Source organism: Nothobranchius furzeri, unplaced genomic scaffold (assembly GCF_043380555.1).
Source record: "Nothobranchius furzeri strain GRZ-AD unplaced genomic scaffold, NfurGRZ-RIMD1 Scf074, whole genome shotgun sequence".
In the NCBI taxonomy this organism is placed as follows: domain Eukaryota; kingdom Metazoa; phylum Chordata; class Actinopteri; order Cyprinodontiformes; family Nothobranchiidae; genus Nothobranchius; species Nothobranchius furzeri.
This window is the reverse complement of record NW_027223091.1, coordinates 70,001-77,500: the sequence shown is the minus strand read 5'-3', so window position 1 is coordinate 77,500 and position 7,500 is coordinate 70,001.

Here is a 7,500-nt window from a genome sequence, read left to right as displayed (position 1 = left end):
GGTCCGAGTCTGGCCCGAGTAGAGCACTTTGGTCGGCTACCGGGGGGTGTGCCGTGCCCCCTGGAGGTCTAAAGGATGACCAGTAGTTGTGGTTCTCGCCCCGGGACTTGGGTCAGAGTATAGCCCAAGTGGAGCACTTGTGTCGGCCTAGGGAGGCTGTGCCGGGCCCCCTGGAGATCTAAAGGATGACCATGAGGTCAAAAGGATGACCAGTAGTTGTGGTTCTCGCCCCGGGACTTGGGTCAGAGTATAGCCCAAGTGGAGCACTTGTGTCGGCCTAGGGAGGCTGTGCCGGGCCCCCTGGAGGTCTAAAGGATGACCAGTAGTTGTGGTTCTCGCACCGGGACTTGGGTCAGAGTACAGCCCAAGTGGAGCACTTGTGTCGGTCTAGGGAGGCTGTGCCGGGCCCCCTGGAGGTCTAAAGGATGACCATGAGGTCAAAAGGATGACCAGTAGTTGTGGTTCTCGCCCCGGGACTTGGGTCAGAGTATAGCCCAAGTGGAGCACTTGTGTCGGACTAGGGAGGCTGTGCCGTGCCCCCTGGAGGTCTAAAGGATGACCAGTAGTTGTGGTTCTCGCCCCGGGACTTGGGTCAGAGTATAGCCCAAGTGGAGCACTTGTGTCGGCCTAGGGAGGCTGTGCCGGGCCCCCTGGAGGTCTAAAGGATGACCATGAGGTCAAAAGGATGACCAGTAGTTGTGGTTCTCGCCCCGGGACTTGGGTCAGAGTATAGCCCAAGTGGAGCACTTGTGTCGGACTAGGGAGGCTGTGCCGTGCCCCCTGGAGGTCTAAAGGATGACCAGTAGTTGTGGTTCTCGCCCCGGGACTTGGGTCAGAGTATAGCCCAAGTGGAGCACTTGTGTCGGACTAGGGAGGCTGTGCCGTGCCCCCTGGAGGTCTAAAGGATGACCAGTAGTTGTGGTTCTCGCCCCGGGACTTGGGTCATAGTATAGCCCAAGTGGAGCACTTGGGTCGGACTAGGGAGGCTGTGTCGTGCCCCCTGGAGGTCTAAAGGATGACCAGTAGTTGTGGTTCTCGCCCCGGGACTTGGGTCAGAGAATAGCCCAAGTGGGACACTTGTGTCGGACTAGGGAGGCTCTGCCGTGCCCCCTGGAGGTCTAAAGGATGACCAGTAGTTGTGGTTCTCGCCCCGGGACTTGGGTCAGAGTATAGCCCAAGTGGAGCACTTGTGTCGGACTAGGGAGGCTGTGCCGTGCCCCCTGGAGGTCTAAAGGATGACCATTAGTTGTGGTTCTCGCCCCGGGACTTGGGTCAGAGTACAGCCCAAGTGGAGCACTTGCGTCGGACTAGGGAGGCTGTGCCGGGCCCCCTGGAGGTCTAAAGGATGACCAGTAGTTGTGGTTCTCGCCCCGGGCCGTGGGTCTGAGTATGGCCCAAGTGGGACACTTGTGTCGGACTAGGGAGGCTCTGCCGTGCCCCCTTGAGGTCTAAAGGATGACCAGTAGTTGTGGTTCTCGCCCCGGGACTTGGGTCATAGTATAGCCCAAGTGGGACACTTGTGTCGGACTAGGGAGGCTCTGCCGTGCCCCCTTGAGGTCTAAAGGATGACCATGAGGTCAAAAGGATGACCAGTAGTTGTGGTTCTCGCCCCGGGACTTGGGTCAGAGTATGGCCCAAGTGGTGCACTTGTGTCGGTCTAGGGAGGCTGTGCCGGTCCCCCTGGAGGTCTAAAGGATGACCAGTAGTTGTGGTTCTCGCCCCGGGACTTGGGTCAGAGTATAGCCCAAGTGGAGCACTTGTGTCGGACTAGGGAGGCTGTGCCGGGCCCCCTGGAGGTCTAAAGGATGACCAGTAGTTGTGGTTCTCACCCCGGGTCGTGGGTCCGAGTCTGGCCCGAGTAGAGCACTTTGGTCGGCTACCGGGGGGTGTGCCGTGCCCCCTGGAGGTCTAAAGGATGACCAGTAGTTGTGGTTCTCGCCCCGGGACTTGGGTCAGAGTATAGCCCAAGTGGAGCACTTGTGTCGGCCTAGGGAGGCTGTGCCGGGCCCCCTGGAGATCTAAAGGATGACCATGAGGTCAAAAGGATGACCAGTAGTTGTGGTTCTCGCCCCGGGACTTGGGTCAGAGTATAGCCCAAGTGGAGCACTTGTGTCGGCCTAGGGAGGCTGTGCCGGGCCCCCTGGAGGTCTAAAGGATGACCAGTAGTTGTGGTTCTCGCACCGGGACTTGGGTCAGAGTACAGCCCAAGTGGAGCACTTGTGTCGGTCTAGGGAGGCTGTGCCGGGCCCCCTGGAGGTCTAAAGGATGACCAGTAGTTGTGGTTCTCGCCCCGGGCCGTGGGTCTGAGTATGGCCCAAGTGGGGCACTTGCGTCGGACTGGGGAGGCTCTGCCGCGCCCCCTGGAGGTCAAAAGGATGACCAGTAGTTGTGGTTCTCACCCCGGGTCGTGGGTCCGAGTCTGGCCCGAGTAGAGCACTTTGGTCGGCTACCGGGGGGTGTGCCGTGCCCCCTGGAGCCATGGGAGTGAGCTCCAGCAGACTGGTATTTTTCGGAGAACCAGGCCCACACTCCTCAGACTTTGTGCCCAGGGACAGGCCACCAAAATCGGCCGCGGCTCGTGCACTTTGCCCCTGCGTTTCTCCCAGAACCAGAGCCGGAAAAATCCCAAAATTGATGCCCAGAGATAGTCGACTCTGCCTGGAATAGATTGCCACCCAAACCCGCCAACTCACGCTGGTTTTCCGATGGCCTCACCTACTAACCCGAGCATGGTCATCGCTCGCACCTTCCAAAACCTCCAGGGGCGCAGGCACTTTTCATTTACTGGCCATAAGGCCGACCGCCTTAAGCGTTAAGCGATAAGCGAAAGGCTTAGTTTGGACTTAGTTTTTGGAGCGACGAGGTCGCCGTTTTGTCAATTCTGAACCGATTTTCACGCGGTTTTCGACTGCCTGCGCCTGGGGAGCCGCCCAGAAGCCCCAGGCAGTGTTCTGGGTGGACTTCCGGACCGGTCCGGACCCGGTACCGGCCGGGGGAACCGCACCACGCCTCTCGGGCGTTTCTACACCGATTTTCGCGGGGTTTTCGACTGCATAGACGGGGCCACCTGCTGCAGGGCCCGAGGGAGGGCCTTACTGAGCTGGGTCCGACGCAGGGCCCGGTTCCTGGAGCCCGCTGGGGGGGGGGGGGGGTTCTCTAAGGCTCACGGCGGGCTGCTGAGGGGCCGGATCGGATGCAGACAGGCGCTCCTCTGCCCAGGTCTTTGCTCCCCTGCCCCACTAGGAATGGAAGACACACTGCCAACAGCTTCTGGAGGGTGATGGGCCCTGCTGCAGACCAGGTCCGACCCAGGTTTCAGCTATCCCACCCCGCAGGGACTTAAAGACACACTGCCATCAGCTTCTGGAGGCTGCTGAGCTCTACTATAGAGCAGGTCCGACCCAGGTTTCAGCTCCTGCAGCCCACTAGGACTTAAACACACACTGCCATCAGCGTCTGGATGGTGATGGGCCCTGCTGCAGACCAGGTCCGACCCAGGTTTCAGCTATCCCACCCCGCAGGGACTTAAAGACACACTGCCATCAGCTTCTGGAGGCTGCTGAGCTCTACTATAGAGCAGGTCCGACCCAGGTTTCAGCTCCTGCAGCCCACTAGGACTTAAACACACACTGCCATCAGCGTCTGGATGGTGATGGGCCCTGCTGCAGACCAGGTCCGACCCAGGTATCAGCTCCTGCACCCCGCAGGGAATTGAAGACACACTGCCATCAGCTTCTGGAGGCTGCTGAGCTCTGCTATAGACCAGGTCCGACCCAGGTTTCAGCTCCTGCACCCCGCAGGGAACTAAACACACACTGCCATCTGCAACTGGAGGCTGCTGAGCCCTGCTGCAGACCAGGTCCGACCCAGGTTATGGCTCTCCCACCCCCCTGGGACTTAAACACACACAGCCATCAGCTTCTGGATGGTGATGGGCCCTGCTGCAGACCAGGTCCGACCCAGGTTTCAGCTCCTCAACCCCGCAGGGACTTAAACCCACACCGCCATCAGCTTCTGGAGGGTGATGGGCCCTGCTGCGGGCCAGGTCCGACCCAGGTTTCAGCTCTCCCACCCCGCAGGGACTTAAACACACACAGCCATCAGCTTCTGGGGGCTGCTGAGCCCTGCTGCAGACCAGGTCCGACCCAGGTTTCAGCTCTCCCACCCCGCAGGGTCTTTAACACACACACTGCCATCAGCTGCTGGAGGCTGCTGAGCTCCGCTATAGACCAGGTCCGACCCAGGTTTCTGCTCCTGCACCCCGCAGGGAATGAAAGACACACTGCCATCAGCTTCTGGAGGCTGCTGAGCCCTGCTGCAGACCAGGTCCGACCCAGGTATCGGCTCTCCAACCAGGCAGAGACTTAAACACACACACACACACACACACTGCCATCAGCTTCTGGGGGCTGCTGAGCTCTGCTGTAGACCGGGTCCGACCCAGGTTTCTGCTCCTCCACCCCGCAGGGACTTAAACACACACTGCCACCAGCTTCTGGAGGGTGATGGGCCCTGCTTTAGACCAGGTCTGACCCGGGATATAGCTCTCCCACCCCGCAGGGACTTAAACACTCACTGCCATCAGCTGCTGGAGGCTGCCGAGCTCTGCTGCAGACCAGGTCCCACCCAGGTTTCTGCTCCTGCACCCCGCAGGGACTTAAACACACACTGCCACCAGCTTCTGGAGGGTGATGGGCCCTGCTGTGGACCAGGTCCGACCCGGATATCAGCTCTCCCACCAGGCAGGGACTTAAACACACACTGCAATCAGCTGCTGGAGGCTGCTGAGCTCTACTATAGACCAGGTCCGACCCAGGTTTCAGCTCTCCCACCAGGCAGTGACTTAAAGACACACTGCCATCAGCTGCTGGAGGCTGCTGAGCTCTTCTATAGACCAGGTCCGACCCAGGTTTCAGCTCTCACACCAGGCAGGGACTTAAACACACACTGCCATCAGCTGCTGGAGGCTGCTGAGCTCTGCTATAGACCAGGTCCGACCCAGGTTTCAGCTCTCCCACCAGGCAGGGACTTAAAGACACACTGCCATCAGCTGCTGGAGGCTGCCGAGCCCTGCTGCAGACCATGTCCGACCCAGGTTTCAGCTCTCCCACCAGGCAGGGACTTAGAGGCACGCTGCCATCAGCTTCTGGAGGCTGCTGAGCTCTGCCATAGACCAGGTCCGACCGAGGTTTCAGCTCTCCCACCCCGCAGGGACTTAAACACACACTGCCATCAGCTGCTGGAGGCTGCTGAGCTCTGCTATAGACCAGGTCCGACCCGGGATATAGCTCTCCCACCCCGCAGGGACTTAAACACACACTGCCATCAGCTGCTGGAGGCTGCTGAGCTCTTCTATAGACCAGGTCCGACCCAGGTTTCAGCTCTCCCACCCCGCAGGGACTTGAACACACACTGCCATCAGCTTCTGGAGGCTGCTGAGCTCTGCTATAGACCAGGTCCGACCCAGGTTTCTGCTCCTCCACCCCGCAGGGAATTAAAGACACACTGCCATCAGCTTCTGGATGGTGATGGGCCCTGCTGCAGACCAAGTCCGACCCGGGTTACAGCTCTCCCACCAGGCAGGGAATTAAACACACCCCGCCATCAGCTGCTGGAGGCTGCCTGCTGCTCCTGCACCCCGCCATCAGCTGCTGGAGGCTGCCTGCACCTCCTGCACCCCGCCATCAGCTGCTGGAGGCTGGCTTCTGCTCCTCCACCCCGCCATCAGCTGATGGAGGCTGCCTGCTTCTCCACCCCGCCATCACTAGCTGGAGGCTGGCTGCTGGAGGCTGGCTGCAGCTCCTCCACCCCGCCATCAGCTGCTGGAGGCTGCCTGCAGCTCCTGCACCCCGCCATCACCAGCTGGAGGCTGGCTTCTGCTCCTCCACCCCGCCATCAGCTGATGGAGGCTGCCTGCTTCTCCACCCCGCCATCACTAGCTGGAGGCTGGCTGCTGGAGGCTGGCTGCAGCTCCTCCACCCCGCCATCAGCTGCTGGAGGCTGGCTGCTGCTCCTGCACCCCGCCATCAGCTGCTGGAGGCTGGCTGCTGCTCCTCCACCCAACCATCAGCTGCTGGACGCTGGCTGCAGCTCCTCCACCCCACCATCAGCTGCTGGACGCTGGCTGCAGCTCCTCCACCCCGCCATCAGCTGCTGGAGGCTGCCTGCAGCTCCTGCACCCCGCCATCAGCTGCTGGAGGCTGCCTGCAGCTCCTGCACCCCGCCATCACCAGCTGGAGGCTGGCTTCTGCTCCTCCACCCCGCCATCAGCTGATGGAGGCTGCCTGCTTCTCCACCCCGCCATCACTAGCTGGAGGCTGGCTGCTGGAGGCTGGCTGCTGCTCCTCCACCCAACCATCAGCTGCTGGACGCTGGCTGCAGCTCCTCCACCCCACCATCAGCTGCTGGACGCTGGCTGCAGCTCCTGCACCCCGCCATCAGCTGCTGGAGGCTGGCTTCTGCTCCTCCACCCCGCCATCAGCTGCTGGAGGCTGCCTGCTGCTCCTGCACCCCGCCATCAGCTGCTGGAGGCTGGCTGCTGCTCCTGCACCCCGCCATCAGCTGCTGGAGGCTGGCTGCTGGAGGCTGGCTGCAGCTCCTCCACCCCACCATCAGCTGCTGGACGCTGGCTGCAGCTCCTCCACCCCACCATCAGCTGCTGGACGCTGGCTGCAGCTCCTGCACCCCGCCATCAGCTGCTGGAGGCTGGCTTCTGCTCCTCCACCCCGCCATCAGCTGACGGAGGCTGCCTGCTTCTCCACCCCGCCATCACTAGCTGGAGGCTGGCTGCTGGAGGCTGGCTGCAGCTCCTCCACCCCACCATCAGCTGCTGGACGCTGGCTGCAGCTCCTGCACCCCGCCATCAGCTGCTGGAGGCTGGCTTCTGCTCCTCCACCCCGCCATCAGCTGACGGAGGCTGCCTGCTTCTCCACCCCGCCATCACTAGCTGGAGGCTGGCTGCTGGAGGCTGGCTGCAGCTCCTCCACCCCGCCATCAGCTGCTGGAGGCTGGCTGCTGCTCCTGCACCCCGCCATCAGCTGCTGGACGCTGGCTGCAGCTCCTCCACCCCGCCATCACCAGCTGGAGGCTGCCTGCTGCTCTTCCACCCCGCCATCAGCTGATGGACGCTGGCTGCAGCTCCTCCACCCCGCCATCAGCTGCTGGAGGCTGGCTGGCCGCTGGAGGCTGGCTGCTGCTCCCACACACCGCCATCAGCTGCTGGAGGCTGGCTGGCTGCTGGAGGCTGGCTGCTGCTGCTCCTCCTCCCCGCCATCACCAGCTGGAGGCTGGCTGCTGCTCCTACACCCCGCCATCAGCTGATGGAGGCTGCCTGCTCCTCCGCCCCGCCATCACCAGCTGGAGGCTGGCTGCTGGAGGCTGGCTGCAGCTCCTTCACCCCGCCATCACCAGCTGGAGGCTGGCTTCTGCTCCTGCACCCCGCCATCAGCTGCTGGAGGCTGGCTTCTGCTCCTCCACCCCGCCACCAGCTGCTGGAGGCTG